This window comes from Rhinopithecus roxellana, chromosome 12 (assembly GCF_007565055.1).
Source record: "Rhinopithecus roxellana isolate Shanxi Qingling chromosome 12, ASM756505v1, whole genome shotgun sequence".
In the NCBI taxonomy this organism is placed as follows: Eukaryota; Metazoa; Chordata; class Mammalia; order Primates; family Cercopithecidae; genus Rhinopithecus; species Rhinopithecus roxellana.
The window spans coordinates 44705664-44720771 of record NC_044560.1 but is presented as its reverse complement, the minus strand read 5'-3'; the positions used below and the strand labels follow the sequence as shown (position 1 = coordinate 44720771).

The 15108-nt window shown below is 39.1% G+C and overlaps 1 protein-coding gene across 1 annotated transcript in view; it reads left to right on the top strand.

Annotated features, from left to right (window-relative positions):
• ROR1 (receptor tyrosine kinase like orphan receptor 1) overlaps window positions 1-15108 on the top strand; it is a 429604-nt gene that overhangs the window by 391840 nt on the left and 22656 nt on the right. The window lies entirely within an intron of this gene.

Sequence of the window (15108 nt, the reverse complement as noted above, 5' to 3'; positions counted from 1 at the left end):
ATGTGCCAAGTACTTACTCATCTGGGCATGGGGAGACACCAGGGACCCTAAAGAGGGAGTAGGCATAGCACATCCACAAAGGAGCAAGAAGTCATGGAGGTGGAACAAGCAAGAGGGAGAGTAGCAGAAGATTAGGTCGGGAAAGTAACAGGACCCAATCATGTAAGGCTCTATAGGCCATTGGAGGACTTAAGCTTTGACCCTGAATGAGTTGGGAAAGCGTGAGAGGGTTTTGAGCGGAAGGGTTACATGACCTGACTTACATGTTTGAAGGCTCACCTGGGCTGCTGGGTTGAGACTAGCCTGTGGGAAGGATGCAAGAGCAAAAGCAAGGAGATCAGTTGGGAAGCTACTGCAGGAATGCAGGGGAGAGATAAAGTGGACTTGACGGGAGGAGGAGTGGAAGATGGAGGGACATGTGGGCAGATTCTGGATATGTGTTGAAATTGGCAAAAAGAGGAGTCACCGATGGATCAGATGTGGGATATAAATGATGGAAGGAATCAAGAGTGACTATGGAGCTTCTCCATGGAATTGCCTTTTGCTGAGATGGAGAAAATTATAGGAGGAGTAAATTTAGTGGGAACTGGAATCAGGAGTTTTTGTTCATGCTGAGTTCGAGATGCCTTTTAGAAATCCAAAAAGAAATACTGAGGAGGCAGTTGGATATCACAGACTGAAGTTCAAGTCAGGGTCTGGGATGAGATGGATACGAAGGAAAGGTTGGCATACAGATGGCCTGTAAGGCCATGACACCTGAAGGAAAGAGGAGCATATCTGTTTAACAAGAGAGAAGGAAATGTCAGTGCAAGACAACGAAAGCTGGCTTTAGACTCTGGTAAGAGGCAGTAGCCTCAGTTCCGAATGTAATAATGACCTAACTGAGTGGCTACTATGTGCCAGATCCTATGTGAGACACCTTACCTCTGTCACCTCGTTCAGTCTTCATATCCAGCTTCTATCATCCCCATTTTATGGGTAAGAAAACTGACACTCAGTAAGAATTAAGAGGTTTGCTCAAAGACACTCAGCTTTCAGTGACTGAATCACGATTTTAACTCAGGTCAGCCTGATTCCCAAACCTATTAGCTCTTTCCACTAAGCATACTCTCTCTAGAGAAAGCAAAATGAATCTGCTTAATGGCAACAATAACAGGTAAACAACAAATACATAGTTTGTAGTAAAAGCACTTTATTGTAATAGGTAAGGACTTGGGTTCTCATGCTTAAGTGCCTGGGTTTTAATCCCAGGTCTTCAATGAAATAGCTGTGTGCTCTTAGCCCCTCCTAATCTCATTTTTCTTATCAGTAAAATTAGAAAATAACATATACACTTAGGATTTATTGTGAGAATAAATTAGTTGTTAACTGAAAAACTCTATGTTATCTGAACATAGAAAATGTTCAGGCGGAGCTTGCAGTGAGCTGAGATCCGGCCACTGCACTCCAGCCCGGGCGACAGAACGAGACTCCGTCTCAAAAAAAAAAAAAAAAAAGAAAAAAAAGAAAATGTTCAATACATCTTATCTATTATTATGTAGCCAATATATAAAGATAAATCTATTTGAATTATCACATAGTCAACATATGTAAAGAAATTCTTGCTCTCAGCTCAGCAAATATTGTTTGAGAGCCCACTATGGAGTGGGGAGGTTATAAGAGGAATAAAATGATTCATGCTTTTGAGGTATGTCACTTCTAATGCAGTATGTATGATACAATAGAAGTTAGCACAAATGTTATAGAACAAAGAAGAGGAAGGGCTTAAAAAAATACTAAAGAAATCCATAAGAAAAAGTATTAAAAATATTGAAAAGAACCCTAATGATGAAAATTTGAGAAACTCTTATTCTATAATTTTGTTCCTACCTGTTACTTGTTATTATAGTGACTTTACTTGCAAAATGGTTTTACGGATAGTTGAACACACCAAATTTTAGAAAGATCACCACATTCCCTTTTTGTTGCTGGGCTTTCATACACCTTCATATGGTCTTTAATATACCTTCATACATATTACAAAGTAACCTCTTGCAGAGCCATTGTTGATCATTTCAAGGAAAATTATTCTGTATTTTTAAATGGTTTACACATCATTTATGACATTTTCCACGTTACTTTCACAGCGATAAGAAAGGAATAAAAACAAAACATAGATTTACTTAGTTACCCCATTCCTTCTCCTAAACCAGGTAAGGTATGAGAGTCTGCAAGAGAGTCCAGGATAAAAGCAGTACTTACTAAGCACCTTCCATGCACCAGGCACAGTGCTAGGGTTTTCACATGCTTTCTTTATCCTCATCCTCATACTCTGACAGGTATTATTAACCCTACTTTTGCTGACATAGAAGCTGAGGCTGAGAAAGCCCCAGGGTCATCCAGCTAGTAAATGGAAGGTCTGTCTGATTCCAAGCTCATCTTCTTGCTACTCTGCTGTGCTACTTCAGGTTACCAGTTGATGTACAAAGGAAACCAAATGAATTGGTTTGGTTTGTTTCTTTGTTTTTGGAGACAGGATCTTGCTATGTTGCCCAGGCTGGTCTCTAACTCCTGGGCCCAATAAATCTTTCTGCCTCAGCCTCCTGAGTAGCTGGGGCTACAGACATGCACCACCGTGCCCAGCTTTAAATGAATTGTTTTAAGAAAGAAATGGGCCGGGCTTGGTGGCTCATGCCTGTAATCTCAGCACTTTGGGAGGCCGAGGCAGGCAGATCACTTGAGGTCAGGAGTTCAAGACCAGCCTGGCCAACATGGTGAAACCCCCTCCCTACCAAAAATACAAAAATTAGCCAGGCATGGTGGCACATGCCTGTAATCCCAGCTACTCAGGAGGCTGAGGCATGAGAATTGCTTGAACTTGGGAGGCGGAGGTTGCAGTGAGCCGAGATCGCACCACTGCACTCCAGCCTGGGCAATAGAGCGAGACTCAGTCTCAAGAGAAAAAAAGAAAGAAAGAAAGAAAAGAAAAGCATTATTCATTCCACTCTGGGTAAACACTATTTTTCTTTGGGTGACTTCTGACCCTTAATTTCCAACTAATGCCCATCAGAAGTAGGGAAGTAATTTGCCCAGGAGCTGGAAGACATATTGATATTCTGATTCAAGGACTCAAGCTCTATTATGATTAGTTTAAGCAAAAACTACAAATTATACCTAAAAAGTACTCGTTTTCACTTCAATGCCCTTCCTGCAGCATCCAGATCAAACACATGCTAGGAGGAATGAAAGAAACCTTTGAAAGGTCTTTGAGACTAAGTAGAAAGAGGGAGATCACTTACATCTACAGGATACCTACTATGTGCCTGTATGGTGCCTGTTGCTTTACATATTCATCTCCATTTAAAACTCACACCCATGCTGTGGGGTAGGTGTGATTAACATATTTCACTGAGGTTCAAAGGGGCTATAGAACTTGTCTAAATCACACAGCCAACCACTATCTACGTAGAGCTCTGACCAAACTCAAAGCTCATGTTCTTTTACCAGACACTCTGCTATCTCTCATTTAAAGATTTTTCTGAAATAAATACAAGCATGACAATAGGTTCCACCTCTGGATTCCACCATGCTGATATCCATTATATGATATGACATCAAAAAGCTTCCCACGCTGATGAAGCTATCTATCATAGTATTACTCAGTGTGTTAGTATCTGAGTATTAATCAGTATAGCGATGTTGAAAACCCTTGGAATATTTCTTTCCCGGATATATGTGCAGAGGACACAGTGAAAATTCTGAGGACTGGTGAATACTAGTCACATGAGAGAGGAATTTAGATGAAAGTTAAATGTAGAGAAGACAAGGCAGTTTTCACCACTTAGAATTTTTTTTTAAAGAACATTTTCATTTTATTTTAAAACAAAGCAGTTCCTCTTGAATTCTTCAAGCCAAACCACAAATACATCCATTAAAGGAACAGGGAAGCCTTGACATATGATCAATAAGCTGCTGGAGGGCCAGTAGCTCCCAGGTGGGATTCCTGAGAAGACAGCAGGTCGGCATCAGCTGTGCTCAGGGGTTTGTGTGGCTTCTCCCAGTCGCCCTCAGCAGCCCACCTCTAACAAACTGATCATCATGGAATCCTACTTTTATAACTCCTTTGGAGCATTTGATTTGTTTTTCTCATTTCATCATCACAAAACCATGAAAGATCAAGTAGGAATTTCCAGCCCTGTTTTACCGTATGAGAAAATCAAGGCCCAGAGAAGTGAGAATACTTACCTAAGATCACAAATGAATTCATGGAAACCAGGTCTCCTACCTCTAGGACCACTGCTCCTTGTTCTACACCAGTGATCCTCAACCAGAGGCAATTTTGTCTTCCAGGGAACATTTGGCAATTTCTGGAGAGATTTTGGCCATCACAAGTGGGTGGAGTTGGGGGATGCTACTGGCATCTGTTGTGTAGAGGTCAGGGATGTTGCTAAACACCCTACAATACCCAGAACAGCCCACACAGTGAATCATCTAGCCCAAAATGTCGAATGTTGGGGTTGAGGAACTCTTTTCTACACTGTACAATTGTAAACTATAGAATAATAATATTCAATAGTAATTTCCATTTATTGTGTGCTTACAATGAGCTGAAAACTATGCTGATACTTTTAGGCATTATCTCATGTTTAAATAGTTCTATCCCCCTAAGAGTAGGGTTTTATTATACCCAAGAAAGAAAACTGAGACTTGGAGAGGTTAAGTAACATGTGTCTGAGGTCACATGGTTAATAAGAAGTGGACCCAGGACTCACATCTGTAGCCAGCCTTTTAAACTGTAGTTTATGCATGTATGTTTGTGTGTGTGTGTGTGTGTGTGTGTGTGTGCAAACAGATAAAACTTGAGAATAACTTCATTTTACAGTGAGTTGTAAGCTAATGGGGCAGATTTGAAATGATCCCTTTTTCTCCTCCATCCCAAATGAGACAGAGTCTCATAGGAAAATTCCTGCATTCTTTAGCTAACTCAAAGTTAAGGAGATTTCAGAATCTCCATGGGGTTTCTCATTTTCCTACTGATAACTTTTGTTTTAGTTTCTACTAAGTAAAGCTAAAAGAAGCATAGGTCTAATTAAATAGAAAATGTGAACGTTTGTTGTACTTTCTCTAATAAAGGCGCTTGAGAACAGTCTTCTGCAGATTGTTTTATCTGTGAACTTTCACTCCAGAGCAGAATATAAAATTAAGTACAACCAAATATGGCTGTTGTAAATTCTGGGAATTGGCTTGGCTAGGATTATATGCATATGCCCAGACAGTGCTTAGAGAAAGTGGAAAAAAAAAAAAAGAAAAAAGATAGTTTGGGCAAGACCTGGCTTCTCATCCTCCATGTCTTTTCTTTCATGTCCCAGGCATCTAACAATTAGAATTACTAATTATTTATTCATTCACTCACAGAAACCAATATATGTTGAGCTTCTACTGTGTCTCAGACCCTGTGAACAAGCTAAATCAGACCATGCCCTTGTGTAGCCTACAATCTAATGAAGGAATCAGATGGAAAAAAAAAAAGACACATGAATCACATTAAGTATTGTCATATAGTTCCCAATTTTATGTCTGCTCTTATGTGCATGGCATTTTAATGATGATTGCTGCTTGTTGAATACTGTGCTAAGATACCTGTGCCGGCATCTAGCCTAGGACATAGTTGGTGCTCAATAAAATGTGTTGAATTAATTGGTTAAATCCTCACAGTAAACACAAGATAAAGGTATCATCTCAATTTTCCTAAAGGAAAAACAGACAATGTTGTTTTTACTGAAGCCAAGATTCAAACTGGTTCCATAGAACTTCAGATCCATTCCTCCATCTACCATGCCATAGCTGTTTAAACAATAGAGTCCTGATTATTTCAGAGGAACACACATTCCTTCATTTTCCCTTTCCCTTTGACCATTCTGATCTCTCTGGGTCTTTGGGATGCTGTCCATTGATTTTCTTATTTGCAGCTCCAGGGATATAGGAATGGAGCCCCCAGTCACAAAGACATCTATTCTGAGAGATCCTACTGTGCTCCTCTTAGATGCAGCCCTGATATAGACTAGCTCCCCAGCAGCTTCACCCACACCTCACAGGGCATACCCTTCTCCCATTAAGTACCATCTCCTCTCTTTCTGGAAGCCCCTTGTCTCCTCCAGTCCTCAGAGTTGGCCTTCTCCTCTGCCTGCAAAGCTTCATTCACTATGCTTTTACCTTTTGTTGTGGTCACCTTCCAAGTCAAATATCTTGGGTTGGGTGTAAACTAAATTGAAAAATAAGCATTTTGCCTAAGTTCTTTCTGACTGGCATCTAGGCACACTGCCTAGGTTCACCATTTCACTGCAGCCCTTTATCATTGCTTTTCTATGCAGCTCTGCGGGCGCAGCTGTGGAAACTGTCAATACCTCTGAGAGCTCCTTTTGCAACAATCTGTCCATTTTACTTTGGTTGTATTTTATTAATACCACAAGACTTATGTCTCTCTCTCTCTCTCTCTCTCTCTCTCTCTCTCTCTCATTTAGATCCACTATTTGTTTCTTTCTTGATTTGCATGGGAAGGCAGAATCCCGATTGTACTGGTGTTTTTATATTTAAACCGTGGCTCTTTATTTTACCCTTGATCAAATCCTGAGGCCACATTTCTTCCCCTAGCCATGGCAGCATGTCTGTTTCTCCTCTAAGTAAAGGTTTCTCCCTCTACCAAATAGAACTTCCAAGCAGCAGTATTGTTTTTACTCCTAAACCAGCTTCACTGAAGAGTACCCATGATAAGAAAAATGGTGAACCATTTGGCTCCATTTGGAGTTTTCATACCTAGCCTATTGCTTTTATATTTCCTTTTAAGTCATTGGCTTGCAACAATTTGCCAAAGGGCGCATTGCCCAGTTTTGTGCCTGAATAGCCTTGACTTGTCCCATAACCTTACAAACACCCACCCTGGGCTCCACTTTGTTACAGAACATATTCTGCAACGTGGTGGTTTACAGTTCGGGGCAAGGCAGATGTTTTCCAGATTGTGAACGCTGCCGTTTTTAACTTGCTCTGTCAGCAGCCTTCTCCCATATTTCATAGAAGACCTGTTGTAAGGCAATTTGTCTTTCAGCCATTTCTTCAAAATAAAATTGAACATTACAGTGAGTTGGATGGTGGAGAGGGGTAAAGGAGGAAGAAGTACAGCACTGTTTTATATAGTTTGAAGCTTTCTGGAAGAGTTATTTTTATACTACAGAGATTTTCAAGATGTGCTTTCATTTCCAGTCTCTATATGTTTTCAACAACAAAGTAAAGAACAATAGTGACCCAAAACTTATAGCTAAGTCATGTTCCATGAACATTTTTAACCATAAAATAATTTTCTCTCAAAGATTTTTGTTGTTGTTGTTCCTAGTATATATTGAGTCATTTACCCAGTGTGTAAGCTGCTCTAGCAATAAGCTTCTGAAACCTCTGAACTCTTTGGGCTCACCACCATGCCAGTAAGAAGTGCTTATTGGTATCTTAACCTTTGGTGACAGAAATCTGATATAACACCACAATGATTGTTGCCACTGGCTTTGTAACAAAGTGTTTTTTGGTTAAGCTTCTGGCAGGAAACATATGGCACAAGCCAACAGACTAACTAAGGGGAATGTTATAACGTAATTATTTAGGAAGTAAGGCAGAATTAGGAGAAACCAACAAGGAAAGGTGCGAGACCTGGGGCTAACAGGAATGGGAGGTATTACCATCCTAGATCAGTTACCTCACCTTGTTGAATATAGCTGAGGCTGAAGAGAGGACTGTCCAGCACATACTGTGGTCTTTGGTAGAGGGATATAGTCAAAACTCAGCAACCCAGCAAGGAGGAAGCCAGAGGAACAAGGGTTTCAACACATACTCTTCTCCTGTCTTTCATCTCCTGCAAATGACTCCCATAGATTCAACCTAACTAGAAGCCACAGGTCAAGGGTATCCATTGATACTATCAGTAGAGGTTGGCCTCAGCAAGGAGCTGGTCAGAAAGGACTGAGACTGGATCTGATGGGCTGAGGATACTTAGGGGAAATGTCGTCATTGACTTTAAATCACTTCATAAGAATCAGCTTTAAATGAATTGTTTTAAGAAAGAAATGGGCTTGGGCTCGGTGGCTCATGCCTGTAATCCTAGCACTTTGGGAGGCCGAGGTGGGCAGATCATTTGAAGTCAGGAGTTCAAAACCAGCCTGGCCAACATGGTGAAACCCCGTCTCTCCTAAAAATACAAAAAAAGAAAAATTAGCTGGGCTTGGTGGCGGGTGCCTGTAATCCCAGCTACTCAGGAGGCTGAGGCAGAAGAATTGCTTGAACCCAGGAGGGGAGGTTTCAGCAAGCTGAGATCACACCCCTGCACTCCAGCCTGGGCAACAGACCGAGACTCCATCTCAAAAAAAAAAAAAAAAAAAAAAAAGGTTCAGTAAGGGCCTAAATAAGTTCAACTCAATTTATAAAGTCAGAGAACCTTGGGAGCAACCATAGAAATCATCTAGCCTCTACTTGAACATTGCCAGACATCTCCAGAGACAGAGAAATCCTTCCACTCCAAAGTGATTACGGAATCATTCCAACTGCTCAAAAGTTCTGCCTTTGTAAGCTAGAAACCAAAACTCGTATGCAAAGTCTGATTTTTTAAAAATGTTGGCCACTGATTCAAATTTTTAAAAAAAACCTAATAAAGAACAAGTCTATGGACTAGATTCAAATTTTAACTTCTGGATAATTTCTTACACAAATATGAAGACATATATAACATCCTTCATTTGATTTTCTCTTTGGCCTAAAGATCACATGGATCCTCCTACATTTCCTTCCCCATTCTTCTCCTCTAGGTGTTTCCTGCTCCTTTAGAGCCCTTCTTAAAAATGTGGCTCTGAGAAGACACCTTTCAGTGCTTTTTAACCAGAGCAGGTAGAAGAGGACCACGATGTTCTTGATCATTACCCAGTATTGTCAATGAATACTATTATGTTGCTTATAAGTGCCATATATGAAATTTTTTGAGCAATTGCATCATGCTGTTGCTGGGTTCATCTGAGCCTTTAAATCTTCAGTAAAACTTATTAGTAATCTTTTGTTTGTTTGGGGGGTTTGGTTACATCAACAATTATTTAGTAGATTTGTCTAATCATGGATTTTATAAACAAGGTCTTTAACCTAAAAGCAACTTATCATATTTATTTTTTAAATTTCCGCTTCTGGTTTGGATTCATTATATTAGCCTGTTGAGTATGATCCTCTACAATTTTATTCCATAATTAAACCATTAGGTATCTTTCCTAGATTCTAACCATTTCAAGTTTGATAAACGTATCATCAACGATAATGTTTAGCAGGCAGGATTCCTCAAGCAGAGCCCTTTACAATTTGATGTTGATTGACTGATTAACATTATTAAAGAAAGGCAGATGATGAATTACAAATCCATCTGATGATATTATTATTCAACCCTTCATCTTGTCCATAAGAATGTCATGAGTCACTCAAGTCATTTCATCAAATGTTTTGCTAAAGTGTAAATGTGCTTGGTCTATTACTAATAATCTCATCAAAATGAAAGAGATTTAATTTTATACAACCTATAGAATTTTGTCACTTAAAGATTGGCCAGATTAAAAAGTAGGCAAAGGACTTGAATAGACATTCCTCCAAAGAAGATATACAAATGGCCAATAAGCATTTGAAAAGATGTTCAGTATCACTAATAATTAGAGAAATGCAAATCAAAACCCCAGTGAGATGCCATTTCACACCCAATAAAATGCCACTATTAAAAACAATAGCAAGTGTGAAGAAATTGGAACTGTTGTGATTGGTTGGTAGGAATGTAAAATGGTGCAGCTGCTACGGAAAACAGTGTGAGGTTCCTAAAAACATTAAAAATAGAATTACCATCCGATCCAGCAATCCCATTTCTGAGTACTTAATCCAAAAGAATTGAAGTCGGGGTCTCAAAATATTTGTTCACCCATGTTCACTGCAGCATTATTCATGATAGCCACAAGGCGGAAGCAACCCCAATGTCCATCAGTGGAGGAATGGATAAAGAAAACATGGTATATGCATACCATGGAATATTGCTCAGTCATAAAAAGAAGGAAATCCTGTCACATGTTACAGCATCATGAACCTAGAGGACATTAGGCTAAGTAAAATACACCAGTTACAGAAAGATAGATACTGCATGATTCACTTATATGCGGTACCTAAAATAGTCAAAATCATAGAAACAGAAAGTACCATGGTGGTTGTCAGGGCTGGGGGTAGGAGGGAAATGGGGAGTTATTCAATGAGCATAGAGTTTTAGTTTTGCAGCATGAAAAAGTTCTGGAGATTGGTTGCACAACAAGAATATACTTAACATTACTGAAATGTAAAATTAAAAATGGTTAAGATGGTAAATTTTATGGGTTTTTTTACAATTAAACATCTTTTAATTATTAAAAAAGATTAGCCCCCCCAATTCTTTTATAGAGGAGGAAACTGAGGCCCTGAGAGTTTATAGAAATTTTAGTGAACTTGTGTGGATACCAGTTACTAAGATTTTTCCCAAATGCTCACAAATGAGTTACTCTCCCTAACTTATTGTAGTTAAAACCTTTTCTGCAGGGGAAAATTTTAATCAATGTATATGGCCTATTCAGCTTTTTTTTTTTTTTTAAGAATTCATTTGAGAATACATAAGGCAATAGATCATCTACTTAGTATTTCCATCATCAAGTCAAGAGAGTGAATGCCTGGGCCCAACCTGCCAACTGAAGGCCTAATTACCTCTCTCTCTCAGCTTCCAGGCATATGCCTAAATCACTGGTGCAGGCCCCTATCTGCTACCAACCTGCTTATTTTATAGTTTTCAAATAATAAATCGGTAGTGATTCCTGTTTGTTGTCTATGTTTTTAAATTTTTTTCAGTCAAGGTTGTATTTTAAACTTGTTTAATTTCCCTTGAATTCTAAGGTCCTGTAAGATTTCTTCCCACTTTTGCCATATTTAAAACCAGAGCCTTTTCTTATTTTAATTTAAAGTAATATCCCAGATGATGTTTCACTTTATTAAAAGTACTTCTTTAATAAGAAATCATGATTACTTTGCTTTAAGCTTCAGGATAAGAAAGGAGTATTTTCTCCATTATATTTAATTACTAATCAAAGTATTGAATATCATTGTAAAAATAAAATAGGAATGTCAGATGTGAACTGTGATACCAAATTGTCGATTTTTAAAAGGAAATTAATCATGTGATCTACCCTAAGTCGTTGGTTTCAAAAAATCTCAAGTATTTAACTTGATGTAACTAATATGTGCATTTAACTTTTAAGCAGTTATTCCGAAGTATTAAAAATCTTCAACATTCTAACTTTCAGTCAATTTTCTCTGCAATGCATTGGAGGTGTCCTTACCCTTTAAAATGACTAGTAAGAATAATGTCCATTGTTCCAAAGTGATTTTCTTAAAATAGTATGATTCCCACCAGATATTAGTCTTCATTGAAAGAAAACTTTGGACTCTTAAGGAGAATAATGAAAAACAATTACGTATAATGGTTTGGGGGTAATTTTGATTAGTAATATAATTTACTAGAAGCACTGAAGGTAGACAGGCTTGCATTCCAACCCAGACTCTGCTACTTTGTAGCTTTGACAAGTTATTTTTCCTTTCTCAGTCTTAATTTCTCTATGTATAAAATCAAGATAACACCAACATGCCTGCCAGGTTAAAATGAGGAATACAAATGCTAGGACATCAAAAAGGACCTAGGCAGATATTAGTTTTCTAATTTTTCATTTTGAAGGATCATTGTTCTGTGGAATATTTTTATATAAGGTTTTCAGAGCCAGCAGAGACTGAATCCCCTTCTGGCCAAATGCAGAGAGCTGCGTAGGGAAAGAAGCACTTTGTATGGAAGACTTAGAATGGGCCTAAATGTGTTTCTGTCACTTCCAACATGACCATGTATTGTTCTCCTTAATTATTTCACTTGGCATAAAGACATTTGGCTCCTGGTGCTTGTTAGCATATCCTCAGTGTAATCAGAAGGAGCCAAGCTTGACTGTTTAATGGATTCAGCTTCTTGAAGTTTGTTCTCCTGCAGACCTACAGGGGGATTTGTCCCAGGCCCTCGTTTACAATAGAAGACCTTCCGTGAATAATCTGATAGGGCATGAAAACAGAATAGACTCCTTTATTTGCCAGACAGGTGAGGCCCTACTTTCTCTTGTTGCTAAAAATCTGGCCTGGAAAAATGACTAGCATTGCATTAGTACTAAATTAGCCTCATTGCTTTTGCAATCATTACCCTCAAAATGATTTCACTGAGAAACCAAGAATAACAACGGAGACTTTACCCCCTTAGGGTACTGAGAAATTTGAAAATGGTTTATAATGTTAATAATAGCCATAACATCCAACAATTTATGGCAATTTTCAATGATCCAAGGTTCTTTCATGAACATTATCTCATTTAATTCTCACGTGAACCAAATAAGATTGGTAGAGCAGATACGGTTATTCCTGACTACCAATCTTATTCATTCCATTGAATAAATGAGGAAATGGAGATCAGAGAGGTTGTTTCTTGTTTAAGATTATTTAGCCCAAGACTTCCAGCACAAAACTTTTATCTGTGAATCCCCCTCTAGTCTAAGGGTGAAGGGTAAACATTGAGTGGTAACTGGTACTAGAATAGATTTGTTGCCTACAGCAATTCTGTGAAGTAGGTATTACTCCCATTTTACAGATGAGTTTGCTTGGAGTGGTTAAGGGCCTACTGAAGGTCACGTAGATCATGAAAAAGGCATTATTCGGAGGTTTCTGTCTCCGTACCCTGTGGCAGACAGTCTTCTACTCAAGTGATTCCTTTCTATCTATAGGCATGTAGACACAATCATTACTGGTGCACCTAGCACTGACTAGAACGGCCTCCAGTGATGCCTGGGTCACATATTTACCTGTAACAGTGTATAAAGCAGGGATTGTCTGTAATCCCAGCACTTTGGGAGGCTGAGGCAGGCAGATCACGAGGTCAAGAGATCAAGACCATCCTGGCCAACATGGTGAAACCCCGTCTCTACTAAAAATACAAAAATTAACTGGGCATGGTGGTGTGTACCTGTAGTCCCAGCTACTCAGGGGGCTGAGGCAGGTGAAAGGCAGGTAAATTGCTTGAACCCGGGAGGCAGAGGTTGCAGTGAGCCAAGATCGTGCCATTGCACTCCAGCCTGGGGACAGAGCAAGACTCCGTCTCAAAAAAAAAAAAAGGATTTCAAAAGCATCACATTTGGCAAAGCTTCAGTGTTATTCCCTTCCTTTCAGATCACCCTCATCCTTCCTACCTCCATGAAACAAGAGGAACCCTACTACGAGAAAATAGGGGCAAAATTCTCCAATTATTGGCAGTGAAGTGTAGTAGCTAGAATGGTGGGCAAAAAGCAAGACCTACGATGGAATCCCAGCTTTTGACTTACTAGCTGCATGTCCTTGGGCAACTAACTTACTTAACCACTCTGTCTTCCAGCATCTTCACATGTAAAACTGAGGATAAGGATGTCATCTACTTTATAGAGTTGACTATGACATAAAATGAGTTTATGAAAAGCACCTGGTCCATAGTAATAATAGCTAACATGATTTTGCACCAGGTGAAAATATTTGATAAATATTAAAATTGGGTGTTTTTTTTTGTTTGTTTGTTTGTTTTTTGAGACGGTCTCACTCTGTCACTCAGGCTGGAGTACAGTGGCGCAATCACAGCTCACTGCAGCCTCAACCTTCTGGGCTCAGGTAATCCTTCCGCCTCAGCCTCTCACGTAGCCAGGACTACAGACACGCATCACCATGCCTGGCTAATTTTTGAAATTTTTTGTAGAGGTGGGGTTTCTCCATGGTGCCTAGGCTGGTCTCCAATTCCTAGGCTCAAGCAATCTGCCTGCCTCGGCCTCCCAAAGTGCTGGAATTACAGGCATGACCCACTGTACCCAGTCTAAAATTCTTACTATTTTTATTCTACTCTGTAACCAGATTGAACCCTTCTCAAGTCTTTTTTGAGGGCTAACTCACAGGGCACAGTCCCAACACCAGGTTTTGGTATTCCTTTCGAATAACTGATATGCCATATCTCACCTGCCAAACAGTTCCCAAATAAGGTGTGTACAAGTAAAAACTACATATAGTTTATTCTCATTTACATGTACTAGGGTAACTCATCATTTAAAGGAACTTTTTGGGTCTTTTCATCACTCTTTTTATACTTCCAGTTTAGCGTTTTCAGGACATGTAATTATCTTTCTTCTATTTTTCTTACCAGACAATGAGCTCCTTAAGGGCAGAGGACATGTCATACTTAATTTTATATTCCTAGTACCTACAATAGTGCCTGGCATGGGGTAGCTTTTGTTTATTGACTTACTGAATGAGTGGAAGGATAATTGAATGAATGCATGGTTAATTCTTTTGTAAGGTAAATAATAATCTCTGAATTTTGTGTCAATTTGAGTTGTCACATTTTGAGTTTTCTTAAAGATAGCTGATCTTGGTTATCAGGGCATGGCATTATGTAACCCCTCTAATTACTATCCCATAATTCTGTGTTTGTTTTACCAGTCACATAATTCATTAACGACAATATATGCCTAAGTATTTGGTTTCAATGATCAGGCTCAAACTGATAAAAAGAAAAGTATGTCTCATGTTCTACACATATTATATTCTTTTCCAAGCAATGGGATATAAGATTTCAAAAATATACTTCAAAGTGTTAGCACTCATAATTATTGGGCTCATATGAAACCATTTAAGAATTCTGGGGTTTCAATAAAGTGTCAGGTTATACAGTGCTGCCATGCTGGAAGGAATTATAGACACCAACCAAAACAGACACTTCACTTTTGCAGAGGTAAAAAATGAGGCCCAGAGACATGAATGTTTTGTTTAAGGTCACACAGCTGATCAAAGATCAAACTGACCCTGACTTCAGGCCCCCATATTCTCAGGCCAGTGGCTTTTTGGACACTGAGACTAGGAGTCCTTAGTAATGTTGATTCTGGAAGATGCAGGATTGGCCCCATAAGTCCAAACCAGCCAAGACAAGGTCATGATTTCTAGAACACCATCTTGTGGGGG